The sequence below is a fragment of the Dermacentor variabilis genome, chromosome 6 (genome assembly GCF_050947875.1).
Source record: "Dermacentor variabilis isolate Ectoservices chromosome 6, ASM5094787v1, whole genome shotgun sequence".
Lineage (NCBI taxonomy): Eukaryota > Metazoa > Arthropoda > Arachnida > Ixodida > Ixodidae > Dermacentor > Dermacentor variabilis.
In genome coordinates, this window is record NC_134573.1 from 139,138,934 (window position 1) to 139,159,480 (window position 20,547).

At 49.4% G+C, this 20,547-nt stretch overlaps 1 protein-coding gene and 1 non-coding gene across 8 annotated transcripts in view; both read left to right on the top strand.

Annotated features, from left to right (window-relative positions):
• The window catches only part of LOC142585313 (solute carrier organic anion transporter family member 74D-like), a 572,676-nt gene that overhangs the window by 465,571 nt on the left and 86,558 nt on the right, over window positions 1–20,547 (top strand). For all 7 annotated transcript variants that reach the window (XM_075695987.1, XM_075695988.1, XM_075695986.1 and 4 more), the window contains exon 2: window positions 1,878–1,974. The gene's annotated coding sequence lies outside the window, so the exon portion shown is untranslated. The remainder of the gene's footprint in view (window positions 1–1,877; window positions 1,975–20,547) is intronic.
• Window positions 9,257–9,329, top strand: TRNAT-CGU (transfer RNA threonine (anticodon CGU)). Its single transcript has one exon. It is a non-coding gene; the product is annotated as a tRNA-Thr (tRNA).

The following is a 20,547-nucleotide window of genomic DNA, read 5'->3' on the forward strand; positions in this document are numbered from 1 at the left end:
GGCGCGTATTCGTTCGCGTGTTTCGCTTCCTCACAACGTGAACTTTCCATCCGACTTACTCTCTTGCTGTCGTTAAGACCACCATTGCTTTCTTTCTTTCTTTCTTTCTTTCTTTCTTTCTTTCTTTCTTTCTTTCTTTCTTTCTTTCTTTTTCTCGAAAAGCAAAACAGGTAGAAGAAGACGATAAAAGGAAACGTCCGACGTTATACGCAAGGCAGAGCGTTCTGGCGAGAGCCGTGTAAGCGCGCGCTTTTAAGTTCCAACTCGCGTGTCTGCGCGTTTGTGCACGCTTCGCGCTCCCCGCGATAGCGAGCTATAGTCGGACGCTATTTGTGGTGTTCGAGAGTTTGTTCACCGCTTGCTTGCATACGCGGGCGCTTCTAAATCGGGCTCGTCTCGACTACGGCGAAAGTGGAGGATAGAGCTCGAGGAGCGTTTTCTTTTGTTCTTCGCACGGGGCACGTCGGTTGTCGTCTGCTGCGACGTCTGCGCGCCGCGGTGTGGCAGCGCAGACGACGAGGCAAGGGTTTGCCGCCACATGCGCGATAAGTTCATTACAGTGCGTTCCAGCAGGGCCCACGCTGCGTATGCAACCGTCCAGCTACGAACATGAACTTCCGTATGACTTCTCCAATTGGATACGTTATACAGTAAAGCAAGTTGGCAGTAACAACGTCTCCCTGTGCCGTCTTCTGCGGCTGCTAAAGCGAGATCTGCCTAACCCCCTCCTTCACCTGGTTCGCGGGGTCGCTCAGCTGCCCTCGACGGGAACCATCTTGCCAGGCCTTGTAGTGAAGCTTAGGGGAAGAAAAGAAAAAAAAAACGTGTACTGCACAAGCCAAAGGGTAAAAATGATAACAGATGTGCAGCAGAGGCGCGTCTCCGTTGCTAGGCGACGCGTGACTGGGCGGAGCACACCCAGCTGGAGCGGGCCCTTCTGGAACGTATACCGTAAAGAACCTTTCTCGCCACACACGCGCACACGAGCCACCATTACACGATAAGTACAAGGATGTTCCTAAAAAAAAGTCCATGCGCGCGTGTGTTACCAGTATTTGTCGTCCTTCTCGCGGTCTTATTTTCTCTCGGAAAGCGCGTGAAGGGAACTAATAAGTTGTTGACGTGTGAATGGGGGCCGGCGACCGACCTTTCAAGAAGCAAGAGGTCGTCGGGTTTGTGGGTAGAGGCGTAGTGCGTAATAAATGGGCGGCTTTCCACATATCGCCGCTGCGCACGCTACGCAGTCACTCACGTTTTCTCCTGCGATGCCGCAGTGTTGAGGACGACGCACGCGAACGAGGCGAACTGCGTCGTACGTGCGTGCGTGTTTTGAATCGGAACTGTGTTGCAAAAAAGAAAATCGCATTCGAGTGGTCGGCGTGTTTTCTAAAAGGTTAGCCGGCGCTTGTCGACTGGTGCTCCCCGTAGAACATTTGTACTTGTGGGCTTCAAACTTGGCTTCTCTGCACTGAAAGAAATGCTAAAAAAAGGGAGCGAGAAAGGACGGCTGCAGGTAGGCGAGAAAGCGCACGAATGCAAAAGACTGCAGCGATGTTTTCATGCCATGTGTGTCCTACCTGTATAGTGCTCACGTTTGCATGCGCATGGTCATGTTGTAGATCGTCAATGATTACTTGCTCTCTGGGGGTGTGGGTAGTTTCAGCCGGTGAGCATTACTGAGTGAGTTTACCGCCGGAAAAATAATGAACAGAAAAGGCTTACAGCGTGCGGACATGTTTACTCAATTTGTCGTCTGCTACAGTAAAAGGAAATGGCGAAGAGTAGCACGCTATAGTGCTGAAACGCGCACTTTTAGCTATAACCTAACGGCAATAAAGAGGTCTTTAAAGTTGTCTTTCCTTGTTTGCCTTTTTCAGGGTCTGGATTGGCTGGCCACGCCGCACGTGATTCGAGCTTCTCATCTTCGGGGTTGTTTCTTTCGCTGCTCCCTCCTTGGGGTGTCGGCGTCTGTAGGTGAGTTCGTCTTTTCGCACTCAGTGTGGACACATTTAGAAGTGGTATACACACCTTGACGCGAAAGTGTAATAGGCCACATTCTGTAGCGTCGCCTTCATTCTTGCACGTTAGTGGGCTGTAGGGACACGACAAGGATCATTTCCTGCAGTTGAGCCTCAATACGAGACAATAGACGATTTGAATCCGAGGTACTGAAATCTGTTGGGATGGTAATTGGGCTGGCTGAAGCTGCTAGTGTACTGAGATAATTAGTAAAATAACACGCCCGTGGTAGTTGCGGCGATTCTTTTGCTGTAGGCGTGGCGCAATCCGATTGGTTACTCACGTTTGCTGGTTAAAAATATTGATTTCTCAATCGCTGTCGTATATACGCTACCAGATTTCAAGTTTGGAGAGATCAGTCGCTTCATACGCCGTGATTGGTTTTTTGGATTAAAGGGGTGCTGAGTATAAAAATGGTTACGGCGGCATTCTACTAAATTAGTACTGTTCTACAGTGTGTGGGAGTGGTTTTAAAGGGCAAAAGGAAGAGATAAGTACAGCGCCGTTACTGCCTCTCGTGCGAGGGCACCTCCACGGCGCTGTACGGGTGAGGGGAAAGGGATAAAAAGGGTAGCGAAGAAAACAGAGTAAAGAAGTGAGAGATAGCCCAGCGGTAAGGCACGTCAGGAAGGTGCGGCGGCTACAGCCGCTCGTACAGTTCAGCGCCGTCCAAGTGACAAGAAAAACCACTCTTACGATATAGAGGCTTGACAAGCCAGAAAAGACGCCAACAAGACAAACCGGTGGCGACCACTCCTGGTGTAGTTCCCGTACCAGCTCAGGATTACGTCCTTAGCCAGAATGGGATGGTCTTAGTTCGGGTGTTTTTATCCGAAAGGATGAATGTTCCAAAAAAGCCACAAACTGAACTTGGCAAGTTTCAAGAACGTTTGTTGAGTTACAACGGCCCTAGTATAGGAAACAAAATATTTCGAAATATGTGACGTCGCAGACGTACCGGCGCTGGGGTTCCGGGGCCAAATTCAAGAAATGGAAATTTGACCTTCACCTTTGCCTTCTAACAACAAACTCGTTACTGCGAGATTCGGGGAAAGCGAAGTTTTGCAGTAAGTAAAACGGCGTTATAACGAAGTTGAAGGGGGGAGCCGTAATTACTTCGTTATATCCATTATTGCGTGTACTGCGCTTCGAACCTCCGTGAGGATTTCAAGGGGAATTTCACTTTCTTCGTTATATATCCACTTATAATTTTGCCCCGTTTCGTTACAGCGAGGTTTGACTGGTTCGCTATCGGTCTAAGGTGTCTGCCTTTCTCTTTGGTATCCCGGGCCCTCAAGCAAAAGAAAAAGATTAAAAAAAGAACAAAGAACTTCGTTATCTCATCGCGCCTTCGAGTTGTGTATCCCGATCCTGCGCGCGCGCGCGCAATTCACGCGTGGCCTGCCTTCAAGATTGAAGTGAGCGACGACAACTTCGCGGAAATTCTGTGTGCTTGCTTTTTGCATGCGTCTAGAGGTCGTTGACTCCGCTCGAAGACGCGCGCCGCGACCTCTTCGAGCGCGGGGCGCGCGTGCTGCATATATACACCGCGAGCACTGTGCGGGGTGAAAATGTCGCGGCGACATTTCTAACACATGCCCGACACTGTCGGCACCGTCGTGACGAGGTGGCGACATTCGAAGGTCGGCGCCCGCGCGCAGCCGTCTGCCAAGTCCGCTCGCGCACGCACTTACGCCCGCCCTCGGTGACCTTTCGAAGCTTTAGGGCCGATTTGACCTCGAGCCGCCCATCGCCGCAAGCCGCACCGCACGCGTGCGGTCGCGCGAAAGACTGCACGTATCAAACACTCGTGCACCAATTTCGGTTTACAATGTCTAAGGTATACGCTGCGCACACAGTGTAAATGGTAATTTGTGCTCAAGTGCTGGATTCGTGCATTTTTTCGCGCGACCGCACGCGTGCGGTCGCGCGAAAAATTGCACGAGTCCAGCACTTGAGCACAAATTACCATTTACACTGTGTGCACAGCGTATACCTTACACATTGTCGCGCGAAAAATTGCACGAATCCAGCACTTGTGCACAAATTACCATTTCCACTGTGTGCGCAGCGTATACCTTACACATTGTAAACCGAAATTGGTGCACAAGTGTTTGATACGTGCAGTCTATCGCGCGACCGCACGCGTGCGGTGCGGCTTGCGGCGATGGGCGGCTCGAGCGCAAATCAGCCCTTAGAGAACTGCAACGTCGATGGCTTCTCCGCAAGGGGGCGTTGATTAGGACTCTGAAATCGGTGGTGTAATCGCTTCGCTATAAACGCCTACCGGTGGTGTAAGATCGCTTCGCGTCAAGAACAGGGAACGTGTTTTGAGCCTGGAGCAGTTGACCAGTTAGTTGATTTGTTTATTACTGTCTGTATCCCTCGGGACGTCATGAACACGCTCATGGACGTGTATACGCACTGTATATTCCGTTCCATGCATTGCAGTCTACGCTGTGGAAGCTACGCAAGAAGTTCGGCCGAGATGAATTAACACTCCGCGCCTTCCGTCCATATGCTTCGCTGCGCGCTAACAGCGTTCGCTCGCGCGAGCATCCACTTGGGGCTTCTCGCGACGGCTTGGGAAAAAAAAAGAAAGAGAAAACCCGCAAAGAACAACAATAAAAATGATCTATAACAACGCATTAGCAGCCATATACCGCAGTGCGTTTGCTTTGATGTGAGCAAGAAACGCCAATGTATGAAAGCCTCTAGCCCTACAGCTATAGAACAGAACTGGCAGAACTTTCGAAGTTAATCAGCAAGCGTAAGACAGCTGACATAAGGAAGTATAATATGGATAGAAGATAAAATGCTCACAGGAACGGAGGAAGGCTAAAAGCAGTGAAGAAGAAACTATCAATTGGCAAGAATCAGGGGTATGCGTTAAAAGACAAAGCCGACAATATCATTACTAATATGGATGAAATAGTTCAAGTGGCTGAGGAGTTCTATAGAGATTTATACAGTACCAGTGGCAACCACGACGATAATGGAAGAGAGAATAGTCTAGAGGAATTTGAAATCCCACAAGTAACGCCGGAAGAAGTAACGAAAGCATTGGGAGCTATGCAAAGGGGGAAGGCAGCTGGGGAGGATCAGGTAACAGCAGATTTGTTGAAGGATGGTGGGCAGATTGTTCTAGAGAAACTGGCCACCCTGTATAAGCAATGCCTCATGACCTTGAGCGTACCGGAATCTTGGAAGAACGCTAACATAATCCTAATCCATAAAAAAGGGGACGCCAAAGACTTGAAAAATTATAGACCGATCAGCTTACTGTCCGTTGCCTACAAACTATTTACTAAGGTAATCTCGCAAATAGAATCAGGAACACCTTAGGCTTCTGTCAAGCAAAGGACCAGGCAGGATTCCGACAAACGCTACTCAACCATAGACCATATTCATACTATCAACCAGGTGATAGAGAAATGTGCGGAATATAACCAACCCTTATATATAGCTTTCATTTATTACGAGAATGCGTTTGATTCTGTCGAAACCTCAGCAGTCATGGAGGCATTACGGAATCAGCGTGTAGACGAGCCGTATGTAAAAATACTCAAAGATATCTATAGCGGCTCCACAGCCACCGTAGTCCTCCATAAAGAAAGCAACAAAATCCCAATAGAGATAGGCGTCAGGCAGGGAGATACGATCTCTCCAATGCTATTCACAGCGTGTTTACAGGAGGTATTCAGAGACCTGGATTAGGAAGAATTGGGGATAAGGGTTAATAGAGAATACCTTAGTAACTTGCGATTCGCTGATGATATTGCCTTGCTTAGTAACTCAGGGGACCAATTGTAATGCATGCTCACTGACCTGGAGAGGCAAAGCAGAAGAGTGGGTCTAAAAATTAATCTGCAGAAAGCTAAAGTAATGTTTAACAGTCTCGGAAGAGAACAGCAATTTACGACAGGTAGCGAGGCACTGGAGGCAGTGACCGCGGATGCGGATCATGAGACGGAAATAATCAGAAGAATAAGAATGGGCTGGGGTGTGTTTGGCAGGCATTCTCAGGTCATGAACAGCAGGTTGCCATTATCCCGCAAGAGAAAACTGCATAACAGCTGTGTCTTACCAGTACTCACCGATGGGGCAGAAACCTGGAGGCTTACGAAAAGGGTTCTACTTAAATTGCGGATGACGCAACGAGCTATGGAAAGAAGAATGGTTGGTGTAACGTTAAGGGATAAGGAGAGAGCAGATTGGGTGAGGAAACAAACGCGAGTTCATGACATCTTAGTTGAAATCAAGAAAAAGAAATGGAGGGGGGGGGGAGGCATGGATAGGACACGTAATGAGGATGAAGATAACCGATGGTCATTAAGGGTTACGGACTGAATTCCAAGGGAAGGGAAGCGTAGCAGGGGGCGGCAGAAGGTTAGGTGGGCGGATGAGATTAAGAAGTTTGCAGGGACGACATGGCCACAATCAGTACATGACCGGGGTAGTTGGAGAAGTATGGGAGAGGCCTTTGCCCTGCAGTGGGCGTAACCAGGCTGCTGCTGCTGCTGATGATGATGATGATGCGCTTACTTGTAATGTCGTTGATAATATAGTCGTACTCCTGGGAATCAGTAACTAAAATGATAACAGAGAGATAGAGAGAGAAACGGCAGTGGGAAAGGCAGGGAAGTTAAACGCAAGCGCTTCTGGTCTGCTAGCCTGCACTGGGGGGAGGGTAAGGCGAGGCGAAAGACGGAAACAGCAGCGGAGGGTTAAAGCAAAGGCACGAAGAAAAATAAATAATAATAAGCCATTGCCGTGGCAGCGTCACCCTATAAGATGGCAGGTGAAATTTTGGCTTATCGTTACATTGATATTTCACGAATAGACGTCGTGAACAGTGCCGTTCCTCTGCGATGCAAACAATTTCTTGCTGGGGATTTTCTGACGCGATGTTTTAGTGCATTTCTGAAGCGTCCCTACAGGTATTTTTTTTAATGAACACTGCGCGTCTTCACTAATGAAACAACGTTTAGCATATTAAACAAAATGTTGGCGTTTCGTGGCTTCGGCGGTAGTATTTTTTTTTACATTTTAAGGTTGGCAAGTCCGCGCTCGCTGTATGAAGCATGTGGTCTCTCCACATGCGCGTTATTCGTTGTGTCGGAGGACAGTTGCGTGATCCAGCCGAGTCGTCGCCGGCAATAATCCCTGCTATTAATAACGGTCGCCGGAGGGGAAACCATGCCAGGCGCCTGTCATTAATAACCGCGGTGGAAAAGATTGAAAGGATTGCAGAGGAGACCGCTTCTCGCGTTTCCGCTTCAAGTCAGTTCTGCTGTCGGCATGCGTGTGACACTTGTGCGGTGCAACGCCGTCGTAAAGAAAGATGTCCGCTTGCGCGCGCGCGCGCGCGCGTGTGTGTGTGTGTGTGTGTGTGTGTGTGTGCGCGTGTGTGCGTGTGCGTGCGTGTGTGTGTGTGTGTGTGTGTGTGTGTGTGTGTGTGTGTGTGTGTGTGTGTGTGTGTGTGTGTGTGTGCGTGTGTGTGTGTGTGTGTGTGCGTGTGTGTGTGTGTGTGTGTGTAGTGTGCCGTGCGTGGAGCCATTCTATGTGTGCGTGGGCGTGTTTGCGGGGTAGCAGTGGGGAGGGGCGTAGTGCACGGTGAAGGGGAATTCAATGCGACGTGTGTGCGGTGGTCTGGGTGTTTTTCGAAGCACCGCTGGGTGAGTCTGAACACCGGGGCTATATATGTTGCGACAATCAGTTACATTTTCTATTCTCTATACGCCCTTCGTCATTGGCTTATGATCACGTTGTCGCCCTGCAGCCTCCTGTCGTTGGTGTCAGCCTCACGGCGCGACCAATGACAATTGAGCGAGAAACGGTGAATGAAATGGATCGTTAATAAGTGTGACCTCCTCTCGAAAGAATATATATGCACGCGTTCGCACCAGCGTAACTGAAATGAAGCACTTTCTTCGCTGTGAATCGTGGACTGGAGCATTGTGCTTGCTTAACTCTTTGGTTCGAGCAGCTTGTCGTAAAGGCCTTGGTTCATAATCCGTACGTCTTCGTCCGACTCCGCCGTGTACTTTATGCGCACATATCGCTTTCAGTCCTTTTCACGATTATCGCAGGAGCGATCAAAAAAAAAAAAATTCGCTGCAGAACGATGAATTTTATTTTATGCCTAATGGTAGGTCTGTCGTGACTGTGTTGTCTTCTTTTGTGTTCCTTCGCTTCGTCATCTGAGGCGTGCTTCCGTGGTCGACCGCGTTTCGCAGCTGACGCTGGGGTAGACGCTTCGGAGTGCATCGAAGTAGACACAGCGCCGATGAAATGCAAATGCAAAGAGCAAGTGATGCGCGGGAGGCAGCGGCGTGGCGTGTGCAATGGCGCACGCACTATAGGCACACCTCGTCTTATACACTCCTGATTTGGCGTCGAGAGTGCATTGCAGTAGACACAGCACCGATGAAATCCGAAGAGCTCACTTGCTCTGCGGAGGCAGTGATGGAGGCAGTGACGGAGGCAGTGACGGAGGCAGTGACGGAGGCAGTGACGTCACATGCGCAATGACGCACGCACTAGTTAGTCACAACATTGGTCAACCATAACCATGGAGACACCGTGGCGTCGGGAAATTATGCTCGCATCGCCCCCTGGAGGCCCGGATGAATTCGATGCCGAAATTTCCCTAATTTTATTTTCGAAGGCATTAATTTGCTTTGTTTACGGAAACCTGCCTGACAAGTTTGACGTCAATCCGAGTACTCTTGACGAGTTTTTACTCTTCGCGCCGTCGGCTATTTTTGGTCTCATCTTTCGGTCATGTCGCAAACAACGCCGGATTTTCGCGTAATGGGGCACATAATGCTTTCGCATTAAAAAGGGTTTCCTCCTACGCGTATAAAGTCGGATGTATGTAAGTACTGTATGGTAACTGATTAATCGTGATCTAAAATTGACGCCAATCTGACCCACATATACCATTGTGTCGACGTGAACGAGAAGAGGGTTAACCGAGGGGCCTGATTTTTATTAATCGTATCATGCGAAGCCTTTGTTCTTCTTTCTATTCCCCTTTCCCTCACCCCCAGTTTAGGGTAGCAAACCGGATGTTCGTCTGGTTGGCCTCCCTACCGTTCCTCTACTTGCTCTGTCTCTCTCATTAGAAGCCAACAAACGAAACCGTGAAGGACAACATAGGGGCAATTACTTGTACTTACTAACCGAATTTAAGAAATGATAAAGTACCCCAAGAAGTGGATGGGGAAACGGCGCCGCGGTAGCTCAATCGGTTCGAGCATCGCACGCGTAATGCGAAGACGTGGGATCGTTCCCCACCTGCGGCAAGTTGTTCTTTACCCACTTTCATTGCCATTACTTTATTATTTCTTTAATTCAGTTAGTAAGTACAAGTAATTTCTCCTGTGTTGTCCTTGGTGTCCTTGTTTGTTTGCTTCTCAGGATCGGATTAATAAAGATCGGGCCCCTCGCTTAACCCCCTCTTCTTTCACCTATACCATTGGTATGTTTCCTGGGGCCGCTGTGGGTGTGTGCCACTTCGGGTGTGCCTCGTAAGCCAACGGGTCATCAATATCATCAATGAACCTTTTTTTTTTGACGTCAACCTCGGTAACTGCAAGTATCCCTACAACATCGCACCTACACCGTGATGTTCACGTTATGCAATTTTTCTTGCATATGATGGTTGGCGTCGACGTCGTGCTTTTTCTTCGACTCTCAGAAGGGGCGTTCTTGCCAAATATGACCATCAACATCGCGTTTATGCTCTCTAAGGGCTTTTCATAGAAGATATTGAGCTAAAAGACTTTCGCTGCTACCGAAGCGGTTCACGAAGAGTGTTCTGATTTTTTTTCGTTAATCGTACAATTACGAAGTATTTGTCAGAAGACTACAAATATTGCCATAGTGAATGCAGCGGTTATGAGCGATAACATGTAGACTTGTGCGTGCGTTGTATTGGCTCCAATGGCAACGCTCTGCTGGTAGAACCATAGGGAAAGATGGTAGAACTGTTGGCATTGTCGGTAGGATTGAACCCCTGACTCAAGACACAGCAGCACGATTTTCAAACCGTAGAAATAACGAGGGTCTCGAATCCGGCAACATTGATGCCTTCAGGTACCATGTGTGGGCTTGTTGACTAGTTGACTTCACCCTAAAGGATCACGTAATCGTAACGCCTGCGGCAGAAGGGATGTTCCACATCCGCCGCCAAGGTTTGTGAGTTGTGGCGCTGGCTAACGCTCTCAGGGTTAGTTGTAGTAGTGAAGAATAAATACCCAAAGGAGTGGACGGGGAAACGGCGCCGCGATAACTCAATTGGTTAGAGCATCCCACGCGTAATGCGAAGATGTGGGATCGTTCGCAACCTGTGGCAAGTTCTTTTTTATCCACTTTCATTTGCAGTAATTTATCATTTCTTCTACTCAATTAGTAAGTACGAGTATTTTCCGCTATATTGTCCTTGGCGTATTTGTTTGTTGGCTTCTGATGACATTATTGTGTCGACATAAACGACGGGAAATACCCTTAAAAAATGAGCTTATAGGATACCGCGAGTCGACATGAAAATCTAGAGTGTAGCATCGTTATGGGAACCGACCAGGCTCTATTAACCCGTCACCTATGAGTCCAGGCGTGGCCTCCGAGATTGCATTGAACATGTGGTCTCGGAGGACACGGTTTAGGCCTAGAAAATGCGGTTTTTCCCGACGTGAAACACGAGGAAGAGGTTACTTACGCCACGCACACGGAGATGCTGCCCCCAGAATGTAACCCGCGTGGTGCTGTAACAAAAAGCATTTTCTTTCACGTTTTCCAGTCGGCATGCAATAAGAACCGACCTGATCGGCGATCATATTCCTGAGCGGTCTCCAGCAGGTCTTGGTATAGGATCTATGCAGGTTTCTGTGTCATGCCTATACCCAGCTTTCTTTGATTGAGCAAAGCATCATCACACGTGCCTTGTGCCCCACCGCGATTCATTTTTTTTTCGTTCTCTTCCTCTCTCATTCACGCAGGTATGTCGGTGCGCGATGTCACCGTACCGTACCGTGCCCTCTTGCAGTTAAAAGCGCGCGTGCCGGTTTTCTTTTCTCCTTTTCTTTTTTTCTTTGATCAGGATATTGTGAAACGCATGATTCACGAGTATCGTTTGTCGTAATGACTTCGCGCGTAGCAGGTGTTCCCGTTCCAGTCCGGTCGCGCGCGCCCGTCGACGTTTCTTTTTTTGTCGGGAGAGTGCGGCGTCGTGAAGACAAATAGGCGTCGTTCTTCTGGAACGATCTGCGCGATAAAGAAATGGCGGTTTCGGAAGCCTGCGCAAACCTATACCTGCTTGTTAAAAGGAACCTGTTTCCGACTCTTCAACAGGGACTCGTTGGTGGACGCATTGTTTCTTTAAACCATGGGCAGGAAAGACAAAACGGAGGCAGAGCAAAAGAGAAGCGCAGTCTCGGAAAGGCGGGAAAAACCGAGGCGTCTGCCGAGGCCCATCACGTACGCGTGAGTGTCTGCCGATCGTCTCTCTCTCTCTCTCTCTCTCTCTCTCTCTCTCTCTCTCTCTCTCTCTCTCTCTCTCTCTCTCTCCTCTGCGTGTGGGGGTCGTGCCGATTCAACTAAGGCCTCGTCTGTCTCTCTTATCTCAATTTATCAGGTCCACTTTAAGACAGACCGCGGAGGTTGGAGAAGGCGGCACGCGAAGGTGACCCGTACTCTCGTCTTCGGTTTTGCGATTTGACCGCAATGGTGCGCTTTGAGAAAACGCGTTCGGCGGGGGACTCCGTCTCGCCAGTTGCGCGCAGTGCGGCGAAAAGCTACGCGTAACCGGGGAAACGGTAACTCGCTTTGTGCACGTCTCTGGGGAAAGACGGAACCTTGGGAACTCCCCGCTAATCCGCCCAGTGCAATCTCTCCATTCAGACGGAGTCCCGTATTTATTAGGGTGATTAGCGGCGGTCAACGGAATATGTTTTTCGTTTTTTAACAGTTGTTTCGTTGTCTGACGGCAATGATAGCTTTTTGCGGCATTGCACGGAACTTCCGGTTGACCAACTGCGCGCTTGTGTACCCGGTGCCTGCGAAGGGCTGTGAAGACCACTGTACAGTTGACGCAATCTCTTATGCTAGGGCTGCAGGGAAACGCGCGGCCCTATAGAATGCTCTATCCGATTTAGTTGCACCTTACTGGCTTACGGGCAAGCTGAATTTACTTTAAAAGTTCATGGCTGTATTTCACGAGGAAAACAAGTCAGTGCAACTTCACCCATCATGTAGCGTACGCTCTCACACCTGCCTACGTGTTTCTCCTGACATCTCTGGCGTATTTTGTTAGCAAGGAAGGCTTGTGTAAAGTTATGTGATATTGACAGATGGTTTATTATGCTACGCGCTGTGGGAAAACTTGGATGATGAAGAGAGTCGGGTGGTAACGTAATGAACAGATTACGGAGTTAGCGGTAACTAGCTAGCAAGATTGCGAAAATTAGAGCCTCTTGAAAGCAGGCGCTTAAATCACTGATCTTTTCGTTTGTAGGGAGCGCCTGTCATTTGCCCGTTGCACTGTACGATACTGAAGAAACTGTATGGCGGATATCATTGCTGATTTAGAACTTTGTGAACAAAGGGAAGGCGAGTCGTCGTTGTGTATAAAAAGCACCCAGCTGGCTGAGAACTTGAGCAGAAGGCGCGCGCTCCTTCTCCCGTTATCAGCCACGTAAAACAACAATCTCCGGCAGGCAACGTTCGAGAGAACTTGCACCGCTCCCTGGAGAGGGCGGCCGGCAGTTTTACCTGCACCAAAACCGCCCACAGCGTCGTCGCGTCCCCCTGCCGTCGCGCCATGAAAATTCGTCTCGTTACGTCACGGGAAGGTGAAAGTGTCGCCGCTAGTGATTAATCGCGTCGCAGCTGCCTGGACCGGGCGCGCCGGCGAGGTAAAAGGGGGGAGTACCGTCGAGGGCGGCAAGTTTAGCGTATACACAGTGTTTTGTTTTCTTTTGTCGTCGGGCGATTATTGCAATAACCCCGCCGCGTTGCCGCAGGTCGGTTGCGGTTGTGGGAGGGGGAGGCGAAAAAGAAGCGCCGCGTGAGCCGCGTGCCCTTGTCGTGTCGTTAATGCGCCGGTCCTTCTTCTGTTGCTCGGTTCGTTCGGCCGGGTTCGTGAAACTCGGCGCCATTATTATGCGCGCGCGCGGATCGAGTGTAATAGGCGCGGCACGCGAATGCGTCGTTTTCGGGGCGGCGGCTGGCTGGCTGGCTGACTGACTCTGGCTGGCTGTGGCTGTAGTATAGACAGACGGCGGCTCGCCGCCATGTGTGTGTGTGTGCATGTGTGTGTTGACTCGCTGCATCGTTCAGAAACAAGAGCGCCTAGAACGCGCGCGCGCGCGCGGCTTTGGAGGGGTCAAGGTCCTCTGCGTAATCTCGTTTGCCCTGTCGGTCTCTCCGTCTCGTGGCGGCGGCGGCTTGCGCTAGCAGCGTTGGCGGGAAAGAGCGATGGGCTCTCTCCTTCGGCGCATCTCTTCAGCTGCCGTTGTTGCGACTAGCTCCAGACGCTTCTTGGCTTTTGTTGTGGGGAAAAAAAGAGAATATTCGGTACGGCGGAAGAATCGGCTGTAAATGACGTGTAATGAATTTTCTGTACGAAGGGATCGAAGTGTCAGTGCTGTAAGGGAGAGAGAGAGAGAGAGAAAGGCAAAGGAAAGACAGGGAGGTTAACCAGAGATTATCCCCGGTTGGCTACCTTGTACTGGGAGAGGGGCAAGAAGATGCAATAGGTGAGAAAGAAAGAAAGAAGAAGAAGAGCGAACAGAGTGGTACTGTTCTCTCGGACATCAGGGACCGATCGAATTCACAAAGATTATCATCGTTCGTGGACGCTGTGCGCTATTTTCGGGCCGCCCTTCGCGAATGATACGCCCAGCATCAGGATTGGCGGACATTCTTTTTTTTTCTTACGAACGCGTGTTGACGGGCTAGTAGTTGGCTCGACAAACTAAGGCCGACAACGCAGGGAAGACGGACATCAGAAACGTAAAACACGCCACGAGGCCAAACACAAAGCGGACGCTCGTGGCTGGCGTGTGTTTTACGTTTGTTGTGTCCTCGTTTTCCCTGCAGTGCTGCTGCCTTAGTAAGTCTTACGAACAATTTTCGTGTAAGAGGTTTTCCTGAGTAGTGGACAGGTACACGTGTTCACGAAAGCTCTTTTCTTTTCGTTCGTAAGAACTGTTTTCATTGGCCAGCCGCTTTCGATAATGCACTCGAGCCTGTGCGTAGTGAACACCGACATAAGGAGTTATCGGACACAACAAAGTTATTTGAGAATTCCTTGTTTTTTGTGTGTGCCAGGCTTTGTTTCATATTTCATTCGACGTTCTGCTGGGGACGTATTCTCGTGCGATCACTTTTGGCGCTATTGTCGCCCTTACGTGACGCAGTGCTCAAACAGCCAGCCAGCCAAAACCATCAGAACCGATCGTCAGACAATACGTCCCCTGCTCTAGCGGTAAGCGGAAATAGCAGAGCCTCACGTTGGTATCGCTTACACCCGTGCAAATTTTTGGTTCCACGCAGGGAAGTCAGAATACGCGAGCTATAGCATAAAAAAAATGGTAATCTCAGAAGGGGCTGACTGAATGGACGCTTTGTGGAAGCGGCGCGCGATTGGTGAGCCCTTCTCTACCTTTTTCTAGAACACGCAGCCGGCCCTCGTTATTTGGTTGGATGGCCCGAGCCCTATAACCTTCGCTGCGTTGCAAAGAGTTCTTAAGGCGTCGCGTATATGCATGGTTCCTGAATCTACGTCTCCTCTTGACGGGGCACACCGGTCCTGCTTTTATTTGTGTACATTTAGGTCCATTGTTAAGGGAAACGTGTAGGCAGCCTGGGTAACATCCATCGTACAGAGCCTGCCGGCGCCTGCGGAAGTTCTGTGGATGAAACTTTACGGGTACGCAGATACGGCTGAGACCAGCCAGCGCCATCGTTTCACGTGTCATTTGCGGCGAAGCCGGACGTTTTCAGATTTGCCGCCGGGGGAAATTCGCATATGCTCTGCTAATGTGTGTCAGTGTCCGTGCCTTCTTCTCTCTCTGCCCCTTGCGCTCTCTTTCTCTCATCGCCCTGCTCCTTCCCCCCTGCAGAGAGAGTAGCCAACCGGAACCACCTCTGGTTCCCCCTGCCTTTCTATGCATCCTTTCGCTCTCTGTACAATAACTGGTCTCCTAATTCACTGCATGCGCTGTTTGTTAGTTTTGCTATCACGCATTGTTTCGTCGGTAAGAAGCCCCCAAGCGGCACTTCTGCGATACATCGCCGCCCCGCTTTCTGAAAGATCGATGTGCCGTAATGCAGGCCTTTCTTTCGAAATGCCGGAAAGGATACGGGCGATGACGTGATTGAAGAGACGGGTTGGCGGAGGACACAGCTGCCACTGAGAGAGAGAGAGAGAGAGAGAGAGAGAGAGAGAGAGAGAGAGAGAGAGAGAGAGAGAGAGAATAAACAATGCCGCGGGGAGGGGAAGAAATGAAGACAAAGAAAGAAAGTATCCGGGCGAATAGCCGCATTTTCTCCCTAATGGAGCGAACCATCTAGACTTCGCAGACAGACACAACTGCATGCGGCGAGAGATACGACTTTTTTCAAACGTTCACTTGCGAGCCAGACGGCCATCACAATTGGCAGCCTTGCCGTCTCAGCACTTTCACCGGCCACCACCATCAAGGAGGCAGGCAGGGAGGAAGGCCTTCTACTTCTCCTTTCTTTCTTTTTTTCTTTTTTCTTGTCTGCTTCCTTATGTGTATACACTTGGCTATTTGTTGCAGCGCTTAAACTTTCTTGCTCTCACCCTCTTCTAGCTATCCACGCAGCTCTTTCTATTGTGAGCTGTAGCGACGACGGGCCACTTAATCGTTCCGTTTCGTATCCGCGAACCCGCAGAGACGAAAGTGTTGCACAGACGCTCCTTTTGTTTATTCATTTTTATTTTTCGTCATTCTTCGTTCATGACGTACGAGTATATACTCCACTCGTGCTACTTCCGCCGACTACCATATGTTTCCGTTTCCGTATTTGCCTGCAGTGGGAGGGTCTCGTTATAGCTGACGACTGTCGCATATGGAGCGACTCGGAGATCGCATCCTAATGATCACAACCACGGTTCCTATCAATCGTCATCTGTGGGGCTCCCTTTTTTTTCTTTCTTTATTCTATTCGATAGGGAAGAGGAAGTCGGCGACTACCTCACACGCGTCCTATAGGCGTAAATAATAGTGTTGCAAGTGGCATTCGGCTTGCGGGAATCCTGGCAGCGTTTGCAGCAGGTGTTGCAATGCATCGCCTGTATCGCCTATTAGCGCCTATTAACGGGGCTGCGTTCGTAACACTGCTACATCCGGCGTTGTGATGGCCGTCGATCTCAATATTCCAGCTTGTACTTCCGGCTGCGGCCGATGTGCAGATTAAGGCCGAATGTTTTCTCCGAGACACCGTGTGATGGACAAGAACGCTTTCTTCCCCCCTCACACACACACACACACACACACACACACACACACACACACACACACACACACACACACACACACACACACACACACACACACACACACACGCACGCACGCACGCACGCACGCACGCACGCACGCACGCACGCACGCACGCACACACACACACACACACACACACACACACACACACACACACACACACACACACACGCACGCACGCACGCACGCACGCACGCACGCACGCACGCACGCACGCACGCACACGCACGCACGCACGCGCGCGCGCGCGCGCGCGCGCGCCTAGCTAGCTAGCTAACTAAAAACTAACTAACTAACTGAGTAAATAAGTAAATAAATAAATAAGTTGCAGAGCTAGCGTTTCTGCAAAGCAGTCTCCTAAGCTTGGCGAAGTTGTCAACTTTTGTTACCCGTGTTATGTTTAGATTTCGTAGGCGATCTTGCAGTGACACCACGTGCAACAAGCGAGCGCAAGCTCGTGTAGTTCACATTCAGTATCGTGAAATCACGTTAAAATTCTCATATTGTGAGGAAAGTCAGCGGTCCGCGGGGGAACGAGGGAGATATATATTTTTGGCAATGTAAAACGTGGATTTTTTTTTTGTGTGTGTGTGTGACGTCGAAAATGTTTTGTTTCTTTTTATGCGTGTGCTGCGGATTACCAATATTAGCAATAACGGTTGCCTTTGTGAGCATAGTCACGTGAATTTGAGTCAGTCCTTGCATGCATGAAGCTTCACGCAGACCCTGTTTTGTATAGTTTCGGATTGCTGGCGTCCTTCGGTCCGAGCCAGTTTTGCCCCTTGTGAAAGCTGCCTGCCAGGACTGTTCCAAAGAGCATTCCCTCGGGCTCACGTGGGCGGTTTTTATAGATATAACGTGCACAGCGCAACAGCAGACAAAGGTCGGAAAGGCACGGCGGAGTCTCCGTGGTGCCTTTTCATCCTTTGTCTGCTGTCACGCTTTGCACATCATGGATTACCACCTATATCCCGGTATATATAGCTTGTTTTAGAAAGAGCATTGTAGCGATCGCAGGGCTCGCGAAACTAAATGTTGGAAGACGATTGAGCAATGTTGGCTGGAAGATCATTTGTGAAAGGGTTGACTTGCTCGAATACAAGGCGACGATTACCGGAACTTCAAACGTTCTTGTGCCGTCAGCGTGTGTGAAGGACATGCCCCGCGCGCGCGCGCATATATATATATATATATATATATATATATATATATATATATATATATATATATATATATATATATATATAAAGCCTCGAAGATTGAGAGATATTTCTCTTTCAAAGTGTTTGAAAAGTAATGTAAGGCTGACAAAAACGCTTAACGCCCGAGGTTTAGGAGAACGTTTCATCTAGGCACTGTACTAGGTTTCTAAACAATTGCTTCGGACTGCCCCCGTACAGGTGCGTATGCGGGGCTTTATAGTGTTTGTTAGGTGTTCGCTAGTTGAATGCGCCTTGACTTACTTTTAGGTCACCTTTGAGGGAGTTGATTATAACTGCAGGTGCTCTAAAAAGCGATATTTCTCTAGGAAGAAAGTTCAAGGACTCTTGAGGCACTAGTGCTATTGTATAGGTTTTGTTATATCATGTCTTCCTAAAGGAACGTTTATTATCATAGTACATATCAATAGCCATTCTCATTATTTTAATACTTATATATTTCACGCAATTTGTGGCAGATTCTTTTTAGGCCCTTATACAGCCATGGTACATCTTCCACTTGTCATTCAATTAATTTCATACAAAATAGAAAATCCGTTACCATATGTCATGGCGCTCTTTGGCTATAGCTGTTCCTTGCGCGATTAAACGCCACACATCATCATCATCATCTTCAGGAAGAAAGTATGCGCTCATCCACACCGGCGACTTGAGGTCGCGCGACCATTTGCGACTCGCGATCAAAAAGCGACCGAAAGCGAGTGATGTTCACACCGGCAAGCCCGGCTGGGCGTGACCCGCAAGTCGCAATCCCGGAGATTATCGTTCTCAGCGAGAATTCTCGGAATCTACGCGGAATTTGCCGCGACGCGGGAGGAGGCCGGATGTAGACATATGAAAGATCACTTCCGGTGCGCCGCTGATTGGTTGATCAGTTTTGCGACCACGGTCGCGCGAGTGAAAAATCGCGCGGAGAGCGACTGGCCCAAAATGGTCGCTTTTCGAGAAAAGCGACCGTTTGCGACTGGTCGCTTTGCGACCAACTTGGTCGCGCGACCACTGTCAGTCGCCGGTGTGAATGAGCCCTATAAAATAGAAGCGTTTTCGATGCTTTAGAAACTGATTGTGACTGTATTCGCTCGTGGTGCGAAGGAAACGTGATTTTACCGTGGAACAAAGAACTAAGAGGCCATTTTGCCTCTAAATAACTACATGTGACAACATGACAACAGTGTTCGCATTTCGCCTTCATTTTAACTATTGAGTGGTGCCGCGAATTGCTGGGCAGATGCGCAATGCGGTGAAGTGGACTCGCCAACGATGCTCCGTCTCACAAACTCGGCGCGGTTGCCGCGAATGGCGGACACGAGTCGTGTCAACCTAATAGCTATAAAAAATATAACAGTTACGGTTGTAGATATCGAAGCATTTTGGAGCACTGTCAATAACAAAACTACGAAGCGGCGTCTGCCAGGCCGTCTGCGAGTGAATCCAGTGAGCGCGCGCCGTCGCGCGTCTTTGTGGATGCAAACCGCCATAGAGTTTCTCACTACATTACCTAGAGGGAAATCTGGCGCTGCTGCGCTGTGGTGTGCATGGGAATGCCGGTATATTGTGACTTCGGATTGGCATCGTTCTCGGAGAGGCAGGACGCCTTGAAGACGCGCTTGGCAAGCACCGTTCCGTCTGTCACAATGATTCATTTTCTACTAAAACAGCATGTGAAAAGCTGTTTTGGCTTTATTATTACGCAAAAACATGTTTTGTTTAACTATGAGTACTTGTTATTGTGTGTACGACTACATGTTACGTAAGAAGTATCAGCGGGCCGCTAAAGTTGGAGGACAGACGACAAGGTTCGCGCTCGCTTTGAAACAGTTTGTCGTCTGTTCTTGCTTTTCTTCGCTTGGTCATGCATTGTGGGTGAGTAAAGATGTAATATGCGTGAATGGAAACATTTCATGAAGATTTTACTTTGAGAACGCGTTATTTGCGCAGCCATATCCACGTTTTAGACGAAGCCTCTTACAACACCAGCCAACGCGAGCCTCGCAGACACATATACCGTCATTCCCATGACGGCACGGTGCCCCCTTAAGAAACTCCCATAGACGGTGGTGCCAGATTACCCTCTAGGTGTTATAGTGAGAAACTCTATGCAAACCGCCATTCCTTGCGAGGCGCGGCAGGCGCTAGGCGTGCGGACGCGAGCTTGCGCGCGTCCGCAAGCGTAGGCGTGGTTTCGGCTTAAAAAGAAGGGCTTCTCCGTCGCGCGCCTCTGCTCGCTTTCGCCATGACGCCTGCTACAACGGAATCTTCGCGGAAGGATTAGTAGAGCACTGCGGGCGAGTGCACACTCTTTCCTGCTCTGGAAGACGTAGCCGTTACAAAATGGTTTGTTACGGAGTGGCTCATTACACTGTGTGTGTGAGACGGAGTCCGGTAAAGAGCTTCTATTTCGATTATACAGGGTGTCCCAGCTCTCGTGGGACACCATGATAGCACCGGAAACAATACAAATGTGTATTTCCGAAGGCGCTCTAACGCGATATATCTTCCGTAAATATAATAGTTAAAAATGTTAGTTAACGAATCGTTACAAACTAAGTTGAAACGAAGAATGGAAACAATGCGACACGCTTCCTCAGGTTGCTGCTACCAACACGCAATTGGCTTCATCCGCTTAGAAGGCATCGCTTTTGTGTGTTTTTTTTTTAACTTGGTGCGTGATTGCTGTGGGACGTCCTGCATACATGGGCGTACGCCGGCTGTCCGCGCAAACTTGCGAACCCGTACGTAACGCGCCCGCGCCTGTCCGCCTTCTTTCTGTTTCG